The sequence below is a fragment of the Panthera tigris genome, chromosome B4 (assembly GCF_018350195.1).
Source record: "Panthera tigris isolate Pti1 chromosome B4, P.tigris_Pti1_mat1.1, whole genome shotgun sequence".
In the NCBI taxonomy this organism is placed as follows: Eukaryota; Metazoa; Chordata; class Mammalia; order Carnivora; family Felidae; genus Panthera; species Panthera tigris.
In genome coordinates this window covers 26793211-26805404 of record NC_056666.1, presented here as the reverse complement: position 1 = coordinate 26805404, position 12194 = coordinate 26793211, and the positions used below count along the sequence as shown (strand labels likewise).

Genomic DNA, 12194 nt, shown 5'->3' with positions numbered 1-12194 from the left:
CACAGAGCACAATGCGGGGCTTGAACCCATGAAACTGTGAGATCGTGACCTGAGTTGAAACCAAGAGTTGGACGCCTAACTGACAGATCCACCTAGGTGCCCCATTTTTGCTTCTTTTTTGATGGGGGAATGAGCACAATTCAAGTGGCTCTCTGGTCTCAGGCTCACTACTGAACCATGGTGTGGCTATTACAGAGTTCCCCTTCTCTTCTAGATCTTTAGGGTCTGTCGGATATGAAAAAGCATGAAGAAAAGGTGTCGGGTATAATTTTGCCATCATGCAGAAATGGTAGTTTCACCCCTTCCGTGATCACTCCACAGGGTGACTCAGGATAGTCTAGAAGAGCATTGACTGGGAACATAGCCAAAGGAGGAGCTGTTATGATTTTCCTGAAGACCTGCATTGGAAACTACAGCTACATTCATTCACTCAACAATTTTGTACTTTATCTAGACGCTAAGCTGTGCATTCCCTGTACGATGGTGAATATTGCATCCACCTACCTGGGACGACCTTATGATCTAAGTGTAGTTAATCGGTACTTTTAATAATACACCCACTTGGGGCACCTGGGTGGCTCAGTCAGTTAAGTGACCAGCTCTTGATTTCGGCTCAGGTCGTGATCTCACGGTTCCTGAGTTGGAGCCCTGAGGCTCTGCACGGACAGCATGGAACCCGCCTGGGATTCTCTCTCACGCGTGACCCCATGTGGGACCAACAGAAGACCTGCCTCGTTGAGCCCAGCCCAAACTGACAACCAGAGAATCTTGGACAATAACCGACTAAGTTCTGGGGTATTTTGTTGCATGACACTAGATACATGATACGACTAATGGGGCAACTTGCTGTTGAGAAGATCACAGTTGGTGCCCGTGTGGAAGAAATCAGCAGTAGAATCAGAACCAACCCCCCATCCACTCAGAACGTTCAAAGACTCAACAGAGCAGATGCTAATATCCTGTTTGAACACATGGATTTGTTTTTTTATAAAACTGGATGAGCTTGGACTTTAGTCCCTCCAGTGTGGTTTCCAACATTTCTTGTCCTTCCATTTTGTCCCTTCTCTTCTTTTTAGTTCCTCTTTCAGTGACTTCTACTTCTTAGATATTTTAACTCTGCACAATTTCTTCTCTTCACATGGGGTAATACCAGAATGTTGAAATTTCCTTTGCTTTGTGGACACTCTTGTAGTTCTTCCATATGTATCTCTATGACTTCTTCTTTTTAATTTCTTAAAGATATCCCTTAATTAGGAAAGAAGAACCTTCTCTAGATTTCTTAATATTTATCCCGATTTCCTCCCAAGAATTAAATATATAATATTTATCATAATTGTCTGAAATTATAAATACCATTTATATAAATCTCTGCATCGATCCCTGTCTTCTGTATAACAAGAATTGGCAATATGAAAAAAAAAAAAAAACAGAAGTGTCTGATAGGAAAATTTGCTAGCTATAACTTGCTCATTGATTAGCCTTTTCTTTGATAGAGAGAGAGAGACAGAGAGAGAGACAGAGAGAGAGCACAAGTAGGGGAGGGGTAGAGGGAGAGAGAGAGAGAATCCCAAGCAGCCTCCATGCTGTCAACATACAGCCTGACATGGGGCTCGATCCCATGAACCGTGAAAGCGTGACCTGAGCTGAAATCAAGAGTCAGACACTTAACCTACTGAGGACCCAGGAACCCCTGATTAGCCTTTAAATGTCATCATAAGAATGGATCCCTCAGTGAAGATTCAACTTTTCTTTTTTTTTAAAAAATTAATCCTCTGCCATGTTTTAGGTTTTTGATGTCACATTTTACATCTTTTTATTTTATGTCTCTTTTAACAGATTATTGCAGTTTTAATTTTATTACTTTTGTCTTTTAATCTTTATACTAGCTTTATAAGTGATTCATCCATGAACTGTACCATATATTTACCTTTCCCAGTGAGATTTTTTTTTACTAATGCATATGTTCTCATCATTTTCTTAAGTTTATTTATTTATTTTGAGAGAGAGTGTGTGGGAGGGGCAGAATCCCAAGCAGGCTGTGCACTATCAGTGCAGAGTCCCATGTGGGGCTTGAACTCATGAACCTTGAGATTATGACCTGAGTGGAAACCAAGAGTCAGATGCTTAACTGACTGAGCCAACCAGGCGCCCCTGTTTTCTCATCATTAATTACAGCCATTTCTTTCCAGCTTAAAGGAGCCCCTTTAACATTTTTTTGTAAGGTCAGTGTTGTGATAAAGTCCGTTAGCTTTGGCTTATCCAAAAAAAATTTTTTTAATCTCTCCTATTTTGAGTGCTCATGTTGCTGGGGAGAATGTTCTTGGTTGGAAGTTTTTTTTTTTTTTTTCCTTTCAGCACTTTGAATGCACCATGCCACTCCCTCTGGCCTACAAAGTTTCTGCCAAAAAATCTGCTGATAGCCTTATGGGGCTTCCTTTGTACGTACCAGGTTGTTTTCTTGCTGCTTTTAAGATTCTGTCTGTAGCTTTTGACATTTTAATTATAATGTGTGTTGGTGAGAGTCCCTTTTGGTTCATCTTGTTTGGAGTGTTTTGGGATTCCTCGATCTGCTTGTCTGTTTCCTTGCCCAGATGAGGGAGGTGTTCAACCATTATTTCTTCAAATAAGTTTTCCGGCCTCTTCTTTCTCTCTTCTTCTGCAGCCCCCACAATGCGGATGGTATTCAGCTTGATGTTGTCCTACAAGTCCCTTAAGATAGCTGCACTTTAAAATCTTTCTTTTTTTTTTAAATTTTTTTATTTTTTCTGCTCTCCTTGGATGAGTTCCCTTGCTTTGTCTTCCAGCTTATTGGTCTGTTCTTCTGCTTCGTCCATTCTGCTGTTGAAAGCCTTTAGTGTATTTTTTAGTTCAGTGATTGTATTCTTCAGCTCTGTGACTTCTGTCGGGCACTTTCTTATGTTTTCTATCCTTTTCTTGGAGTTCTTACTGTGTTTTCCTCCACTCTTCTCCATAGCTCAGCATTATTACTTTGAACTCTCTATGAAGTAGATTACTTATCTCGATTCCCTTAAGGTCTTTTTCTGAGGTTTTTGTCTTAATCTTTAGTTAGGAACATATTCTACTGTGTCCTCATTTTGCCCGAGTCTCTGTGTTAAGTGAAAACAGCTACCTCTCCCTGGATTGAAAGAGTGGCCTTGTATAGAAAATGACCCATGGGGCTCAGAGTCACAATCCCCTGGCCACCAGGCACTGCAAAGGTGCCCCCCGTGTGGGCTGGACATGCCTGCTGCCTGTGGTGGGTCCAGAGCTGTGGTGTGTGTGTGTAGGAACAGGCCGATTGCCGGGCTGTGGCGCGACTGTAGTGCATTGGAGGGGAGGCGCGTGCCTGGCTGGCTGTGGTGCGGCTGTGGCTGTGGCCACAGGCTGTGGGAGAAGGGAGGCACGCCCACCCGCACTAGCAGGTTAGAGGAAGATTTCCAAGTGACACCTACCATCCCCAACATTAGCAGGGTAGAGTGAGATCGCAAAAGGGGCTCTTAGTAACACTTCCTTCTCTGCAGGGAGTCCTAGCAGGTTCCTGCCTCTCTGGCAATCACCGTAATTAGTAAGTGAGCCTTCTTCACAAATGGTCTGCGTGCTTTCCAAACTTGGGTCCCAGGGCAGTGCTCTGAGTCTGTGCTCGAGCCCTTTCAGGACGGGTTCTCTGTTCCCTACGGTTCTACGGTTCCTCTGGACCTAATCCTCATTGGTTTTACATTTTGGGGGCCCATCTTGGTGGCTCAAGGCTAGGGTGCCTGATGTGTGGCACAAACTCCTTGCTCCTTAGGGAAAAGCTTCGTAGTTTCAGGATACCTCCAATTGTGGGTCACCGTACAGAGGAGACCATTTTTGCTCCTTTTAGTCATCTCAGTGTGACTCTTTATTCTTTGTTGTGGAGGCACTGTTCATCTAATTTTCAGGACTGCTTCAGAGGAAACTATTCCGTATGTGGCCGTAGATTTGTCTTGGGAGGAGGTAAGTTTAGGATCTCCCTACGCTGCCGTCTTGAAGTGTCTCCTTGATTCATCTTTTCTACCTGAAAGATCTTGAACCTGTTAGCCAAAACTTTAACACCACTGTGGCTCTTCTTCGACCCTTGTGAACTTAATCACTAAATACCCCATAAGGAAAAGCATGAGGACTGAAGAATAATATGAATTCAATATGCTAAGTATAATAGTAGACACACATAGGCCATATAGGGATTCATAGGCCTGTGAGTGTGTTTGGAGGTGTGCAATAAAGAAAGGAGAAGATATTGGGGTTTGGTTGTCAGTTGCAGGTAGGCGTTCTCATGTAAATCACATGAGAAGCGTGTGGGATGTGGATGGGGAGTTGGAGGGGGGCACATGGGCTGAGACACAGCTCCCCGGGCAGCTGCACGCAGGGAGCATGCAGTGTGAGGCAGAGAGGAGAAGAGGGGCGGCCAGAGTGCCTGGCCAGTGGCAGGTGGCCCTCGAGCCCCCCACCGAGGAGCCGACTTCGTCTTGTCATGCACAGTGAGCCAGCGGCAGATTTCATCAAGGGGATAATGCTGAAAATCTGATGGCAGATTTGAAAGCGTAAGACCAGTGGAGGATGTGCCTAGTAGAGAATGAGGGACTAAAATAGGGCATGCCAGTTTTCTGGTTTCGTTACTGGGCAAAGAACTTGGTTAACCTTTGTTTCAAACTTTATTCCCAGGTTTCTTCAGCTTACCTAGCTGCAAAGAATGGACTATCCATAAGTAAAAACTGAAGCGTTGTAATGTCCAAGGGGCAAGGACAAGAGGAAGAGACCACCTAAGAAAAGTTTAGAAGGCTAAGCTGGCAGGACTTACAATTAATTGGGTGTGGGAGGTAAAGGAGAAAGAGTTAAGGGTAACTTCTGGGCATCTGGTTTGGTGACAGAGTGGTTGGTGGAGCCCTGACGCTGGGGCTCAGGAAGCGACACAGGTAACCACCAGCAGTAGAAGGGACTTCCATTAGTAGAACCATTAGTCCTTGGCTAGGTTTGCTGGACAGATGACTGGTTAAACTTAAAAAAAAATTTTTTTTAATGTTTATTCATTTTTGAGAGACAGAGAGAAACTGAGTGTGGGTGGGGGAGGGACAGAGAGAGAGGGAGACACAGAACCCAAAACAGGAACCAGGCTCTGAGCTGTCAGCACAGAGCCCCGTGCAGGGCTCGAACTCACGGACCACGAGATCACGACCTGAGCCGAAGCTGGACGCTTAACTCACTGAGCCATCTAGGTGCCCCTATGACTGGTGAAATTAATCTCATGAGAACTTGCCTTCTTTGCCCTATCCTCTTAACCCTTTGTGCCAGGTGAGGATTTGGGCTGGAGGATGAGGAAGAGAATCAAACCTTGCCGGGTACAGCAGCAATGTGACACGATCGTTTGCAAATGTGTGGATCGGGAACAAGCGATAGATACACAGCCCAGAGTAAATTTCCCAGAAGCTGTTATCACACTGTGGGGAGATCTAAGCCTCACTTCCTTATCATCGTAGCCAAGACAGGCTTTTCTATTTTTTTCAAGGTTAAGATATCTCTCATGCCCCCTGTTGACAGTGGTCATTGGCACCGTGAAAACTCATAGCTGGCTTAACGATGCCTCTTCATAGTCTGCGGCTGCTTTTAATGTGGGCAATTCTTCATGTAAATACTAGTCAGGAAAGGGAATTTTTTTTTTTCAAGAGAACTTGTTTTAATTAAACAAAGGGCAGGAAGTTCCTTCCTGAGTGGTTAAAACCCTGCTGATTATATAAGCAATGGGCTGATTACAAACTGCCCCTTGGCCAATCCTGCTACATTTACCAGAATTCTTGTTCAATCACATTTTCCCATAAATGACGTGAGAAAATCAAACAATGGAGCCACAATAGTTGATAGATAGGGAAAAACAAAATAAATATCAAACCATTTATGCTTCTTCCCTTTGAGATAAAGAGAAAAAATATACGTCTTTCTCTATAAGCTATAACTTTTAGGTAAAAAGTCAGTTTCACTGACATTACACACATGATAACCTTTCATGCTCGATACAATCTTTTACAAAAGGTGAAATGTTTTAAATAGATGTTTATACTACAGATCACTTAACAATACAGATAAGCAAAAAGAGAATAAAGTACAAGGGTCTCACAATGACGCCATTCTGAGAGAACTCGTGTTAAAACAGCTTTTCCGTTTTCTCTCCTTACATCCAGGGTGAAGAGAACAGTATTGGCCAGAGTCTGTCATGAGCAGAGCACTCTCTGCGTCTGGAAGGAATGTATGGATGTTTGGTCAGTGGAGGCCCCAGAAGATAAACTCAGATAAAAAGTCCAGTCTGCTGAATGACCCTCGAAGGAGAGACACGCCGGTGGCTGTGAAGTCCTCTTATGCTTTGAGTTGTGAGAAATGGGAAGGCAGTTTGAAGACCAGGGCTGGGGCCAAGCTGAACCCCTCTATATAAAAGAGGGGAGAGGGTTTTGAGTTTCATTTGGGGGAGAGGCGAGATGCCAAGCCGGGGATGGGGGAGGGGATCAAGAGAGGCGGACATGGCATGAGGGACAGGGGGGTGATAATAACTCTCGGGGCTGCAGGGTCTGGGAAGGACCTCTTACTCTGTTTAATGAGGGGGTATGTGATGGAGGTAAGCCTCTTCTGGCATGCTTCAGAAACTGTCAGGACATTTTTCAACACTCACTAATGTCAGGAGCGATAGATTCTCACCCGTTAGCCATAGAAGTCCTTGCTGCTGGACTACTCCTTATCTGATAGCCCCCACTTGCCCTCGGTTTTATTGAGGGAATTTATTTATTTGAGGAAGGAATTTATTGAGGGAACCAATTGAGGGAAGCCCAAGCCAACTGGCAGGAAAACATTCATGAATGCACCGACCACATGCAAACTCAGCCAGTGCTAAATCATCTCTATTTCCTCCTCTTAAATTATAGTATATTATGTATTGTGTTTTAAGTAGACTTTTTCTCTTTATCTAAAATGAAGGGGTGCCTTGGGGTATCTCAGTCGGTTGAGCGTCCGACTCCTGATTTCGGCTCAGGCCATGATCTCAAGGTCATGAGATCAAGCCACACTGATGTGGAGTCTGCTTAAGATTCTCTCTCTACCTCTGCCCCTCCCTCACTCTCACTCGCTTTCGTGGGTGGGGGGCAGGGGGGTGGGGGGGACACGAAGAAGCAGAATTGGTCTCCGGCCATTGTTTTCTCGGTCACCCTGTCTGTGTTGACTGACCTGTAGGCCTCTGAATAGCCACAGCCCAAACAAGACTGCATATTACTGAGCAGTGAGTTTCAGATCTTGCAAAAGAGTTGGGATTTCATGCAAGTGTTGAAATAGGTGCTTGAGAACGGCTCAGAACATCTGCAGAGTCACGGACGGGTGAGGATCTGACAGGACTCAAGCAGTCCACGCGAGGAGAGAAACTCGTCGAGAATGATGCCACACGCTCGATCAGGGTGTGATTTTGCCATCGAAGGACTGACTAGGGGAGGTCCCCGGGGAAACGGCAGAAGCAGTGTCATGGAGCAAAACACCACCCACTTTAATGGGTTCATTGTGAAACTCAGTGCTGCAAAAGATGTCATTGCCCAGGATTCACTTTGTTCCTTCTAAGAATTGGCGCGTGGATACAGTTTTAACCTGCATCCTGTCAAACTTCGGACAAACTTGTCTTTGGCTTGCTTAGTGTGGTTTCGCAAGACAAAGCTTGAGTTGAATCTTATGTTTGGACTCTTGACTATAACGATTTTGGTTTATGATGGGAAATCCAAAACATACACAGAGGTAATTCTTTGATCAACGCCTCTGTATCTGTTACCAGGCTTGAACAATTTCTTAACTCATGGCCAATTTTTGGGGTCAGTTTTTGGCCAACTTTTTTTTTTTTAACTTTGGCCAAGCTTTTTTGAATAAACACAGAAACATATATAGGAGAGTGCATAAGTCATAAGACGTACGGCCTGTAAATTTTCTCAAATTTAAAAAATCAATTGGGGGCACTTGGGTGGCTCAGTCGGTTAAGTGTCCCACTCCTGTTTGCAGCTGAGGTCACGATCTTGAGGTTTGTGGATTTCGAGCCCCTCATTGGATTTTACACTGCCGGTGTGGAGCCTGCCTGGGATTCTCTCTCTCCCTCTCTCTCTGCTCCTCCCTGCTCTCTCTCTCTCTCTCTCTCTCTCAAAATAAGCTAAAAAAAAAATAAACTAAAATAAAATAAAAAATTCAATTTAGTCAGCATAGGGGTCAAGAGATACCGTGTCACCAGCTCCCTTGCGGCCACTATTTTTCCCCAAAGTAGTGACTGTCCTGGCTTTTAACGTCACGTACTAGACGCACACGGCCTGTTTTCTCCATGCCCACCCTTCCCTCAACTCTATAGCCTATCATTGCATCTGAAAATATTTCAGAATGTAAGTCTACAAGATAGAGATGAAAAAAATAACAATAATGCCATCATCACACTTTAAAAATTAGCTATAGGGCCTGAGTGTAGCAAATATCTTGATGCATACCTTTCTCTGTTTTACAAGTTTAAAATTTTGCAGGTTGTTCGAATCATGATCTAAATAACAGGAATCCTTAAACTTCTTTTAATCTGTACGTTCCCTCCTCTCTCCCTTTCTGTCTCTGCCTGTCCCCCGCCCTGCCCCCGGAAACCTCCTCGCCCTCCTCCTCCTCCTTCTATTCCTCCTCCTCCTCCCCTCTCTCCCTCACTGCAATCTTGCCGTGGATGAAGGAATCGGATTTGTCCTGCAGAACTCCTCAGAGTCTGATTTTTCTCCCTGCTTGCTGGGGACATGGTTATCACATCTTTTTGTCTCCCGTGTATTCTGTAAATTGACAGATCCAGAAGTCTGATCAGACTCAGGTTTGATATTTCGGCAAGAACACTTCATAGGTGGAGTGAGACCCTCGTGAGCACGTCTGCCCGGGTGACTCTCGTGAGCCATGGATACTGAGTGCTTAGATCCATTAGAGTCATTACGGGTTTGCAGTGTGACAGTGTGTTGTCATTGCTTATTCATACATAGACACAATACTTCTAGAAAGAGAAACTTCCCTCATCAACAGTTTGGTCACCTCGGGGGACAGTATAGATGACTACAAAATAAATACTCAATTATTTCCCTTTATTCGTAGTTAAATAAAAGTGAGTTCGTTCCCTAGAAGCCTCAAGAAATGACTACTGAGGTTTTATTCCTTTTTAAGTGATCTAGTGATCTCTTGTCGTGCTTTACTCCATTTTTATCAGGACTTTTTTTTTTTTTTTTTTTTTTTTAGAGGGAGAGAGAGAGACAGAGACAGAATGCATGATCTGGGGAGAGGAGCAGGAGAGAGTGAGAGAATCTTAAGCAGGCTCCACGATCAGTGTAGAGCCCGATGCGGGGCTTGATCCCACAACCCTGCGATCATGACGTGAGCCGAAGTCAAGACTTGGATGCTCAACCGACTGAGCCACTGAGACATTTTGATCTCGTGTTAAAGGAGATTCACCTGGAGTGGACCTTTCTCCCCCAAATTATCAGATAATGCAGCCTCCTGTTCCTGTAACGGAGCATCCGAACGGGAAGACGGCAGTTCCGATTTCAGTGTGAGAACTCATTGTAACTTTCTGTAAAGCGGACAGTAGCAAAACCCACGCGGGAGTCTTTTTGTTTAGGAAAGAGACATCAGAATGTCTTACCAATGCAAACGTGAGACCTAGAGTACCCCTTGCTTGAGAGGAGCCTTTTGAACTGGATTTGAGTAGTCTGCTGAAGGAGGTTGGGCACAGTGGCTTGTCACAATACCGCTCGGTACGTGCGAGGGAGCACAGAACAGAAGAAGTCCAATGTTGCCACCAGCTGTGTAAAATCGATGTCTCTGAGGTAGGAAATTATGTCAGTGTCTGTAGAACGCGTAATGGAAAGTAGACTCAAGTTAGCGAAACTCGATTTGAAGTAAGTGTGGGGAACGTGTAGCAGACCGCCAGGCCACAAGCGTGGGCCCCGAGTGTGACTCGGGAAGACCGAGCCCCAAACACAAGTCACACACGACATCTCGTGTGATCACCCACCAGCCAGAGCTCAGCATCCTTTCTGCTTCTGGTTGGCACCGACGTTTGATTTAGTAGGCTCTTTCCTTCACAGAAGTTTCCCCGCGTGGAACTGGCTTGCGAGCTTGTGCAGCTGGAAGGCTGTGAACCGATGTTTCTGGAGTCCCCATCGATCTGAAGATTTGAATCCTAGAGGTGGCCTTCACCTGCCTTCCCTGGAAGAAGGAGAGAGAACGTGATGAGGGCATGCTTGGTCAATAGAGATTTCACTCGAAAGAAAGCTATGATTTACTAAGCACGGATCCATGTGTTTTTATTTAACCTACTTATCTTAAAAACACCATGGTGATGGGAACTCTGATCCCTTTTTGAGGATAAAGAAAATGAAGCTTAGAGAGGCCCCGTACTTGCCTAGATTATGTGCTTGTCAGAACACGAGCGGGGCCTCTTGTCCCAGTCTGGGGGACTGCTGCCTTAAACTGGGTCCTGATTCCCCTGCTCACGGCTTTCTGGAGCTCCACGAGACAGCCGGGGCTGCCTTGGAGGACCAGCTCCCCGACCCTCCAGGCCTCCTCCTGACCCGCTGCTGCACCCAGGCCCAAGCCGCCATGATGTCTTCTCTGTGTTACCAGAGTCGCCTCCCGCTTGCACTCTTAATTCCCTCCAGAGTTTATTTTCAGCGCACAGAGTGAATCTTTAGAATGCAGGTCAGACCGTGCCCCTCTCGAGGAGACCCTCCAACTGAGTGAGGCCCAACTCACTCAGTCAGGTAAAAAATCCTTACTGTAATGCCAGGCCGATCTCACCTAGCCAAGTCTCCCCCGTGCCGCCCCTCCCCCCACCCCCAGCCTCCTGCCCCCCACCCCCCCCAAGCTCCTGGCTGTTCTCTGAGGACGCCACCCACGGGCCTTGCTCTTCTGCAGGGTCTTTTCTTCACAGCACCTCTGATGGGGACACCTTCCTGCAGGCTGCAGGGAGGCCTTTGACCTCTTGCTAAAATTGCAGCCCTCCTTGCTGCACCTCCAGCGTCCCCTGTTACCCCTTCTCGGGTTTTGTTTTGCCCTAAGCACTAGTACCTTCTTCCCTATAAATATTTTGCATATATTTTGTTTGCTGTCCGTCTCCCCATTACACTTTAAGCTCCTTGGGGGCAGGAAACTTGGTCTGGTTGGTTCCCTGCTAAGTCTCGGGGTCTCGAATGGTGCCTCAGAGCACACAAAGGGTGGCTAGTAAGACTCCCCTTAGAGCTGCATACCCAGGCTTCCTGGTTGGTTGCTGGCTGTGTGCCCTGGAAAGAGGCCTAACCCACAGGCTCTGGCATTTCTTCCTGGCGACCTTGGTCAGGGCCAGATGGCTGCATTATCTCTTCCGACCAGGAGGTGGCGGTGTGCTCACTCAGCGGGAGCTTTGGACTTCCCTGATTTCACCCTGCGGACCTGTGATGGGGTACTGAGCCACCCAGGAGATCTGTGGGACCAGTGACCTAGCTCAGGACTGCCCGCCGCTAGGGAGAGAAAGAATTCTGTCACTCTAGTGCTGAACGACTTGTCCAAAGACCAAACGGAAAGCTATGTTCCGGCTCTTTTTCCTTCCCCTGGGGAAATCAGAACCAATTGGTAATAATGCTTCACTATAGACTAGGATACCTGGCTAAGGATACACTGAAATTACCTGCAAGAAATTCTTGGAGGGTATTTTCTTTTTTTTTTTTTTAATTTTTTTTTTCAACGTTTTTTATTTATTTTTGGGACAGAGAGAGACAGAGCATGAACGGGGGAGGGGCAGAGAGAGAGGGAGACACAGAATCGGAAGCAGGCTCCAGGCTTGGAGCCATCAGCCCAGAGCCTGACGCGGGGCTCGAGCTCCCGGACCGCGAGATCGTGACCTGGCTGAAGTCGGACGCTTAACCGACTGCGCCACCCAGGCGCCCCTTGGAGGGTATTTTCATTTATCTTAGGTTGTTTCTTCATCGTAATTATTCAAATATCTGCCCCTCCCCCTAATTCCCAAACACACGTCTTTGTCAATTGTTTACCGAGCTAAAGAAAATAACTCTTTTTCATGTGGCAGACAATTTTGAGAAATCAGAATTTCCTTTTGGCATTTTAATTTGTCAAGTTCTTTTTTTTTTTTTTTTTTTGTTAGAGAGAAAGAAAGAGAGAGATTG

General features: G+C 45.8%; 1 pseudogene; it reads left to right on the top strand.

Moving 5' to 3' along the window:
- The window catches only part of LOC122240509, a 42471-nt pseudogene extending 31752 nt beyond the window's left edge, over positions 1-10719 (top strand).
- The last annotated feature ends 1475 nt before the right edge of the window (positions 10720-12194 follow it).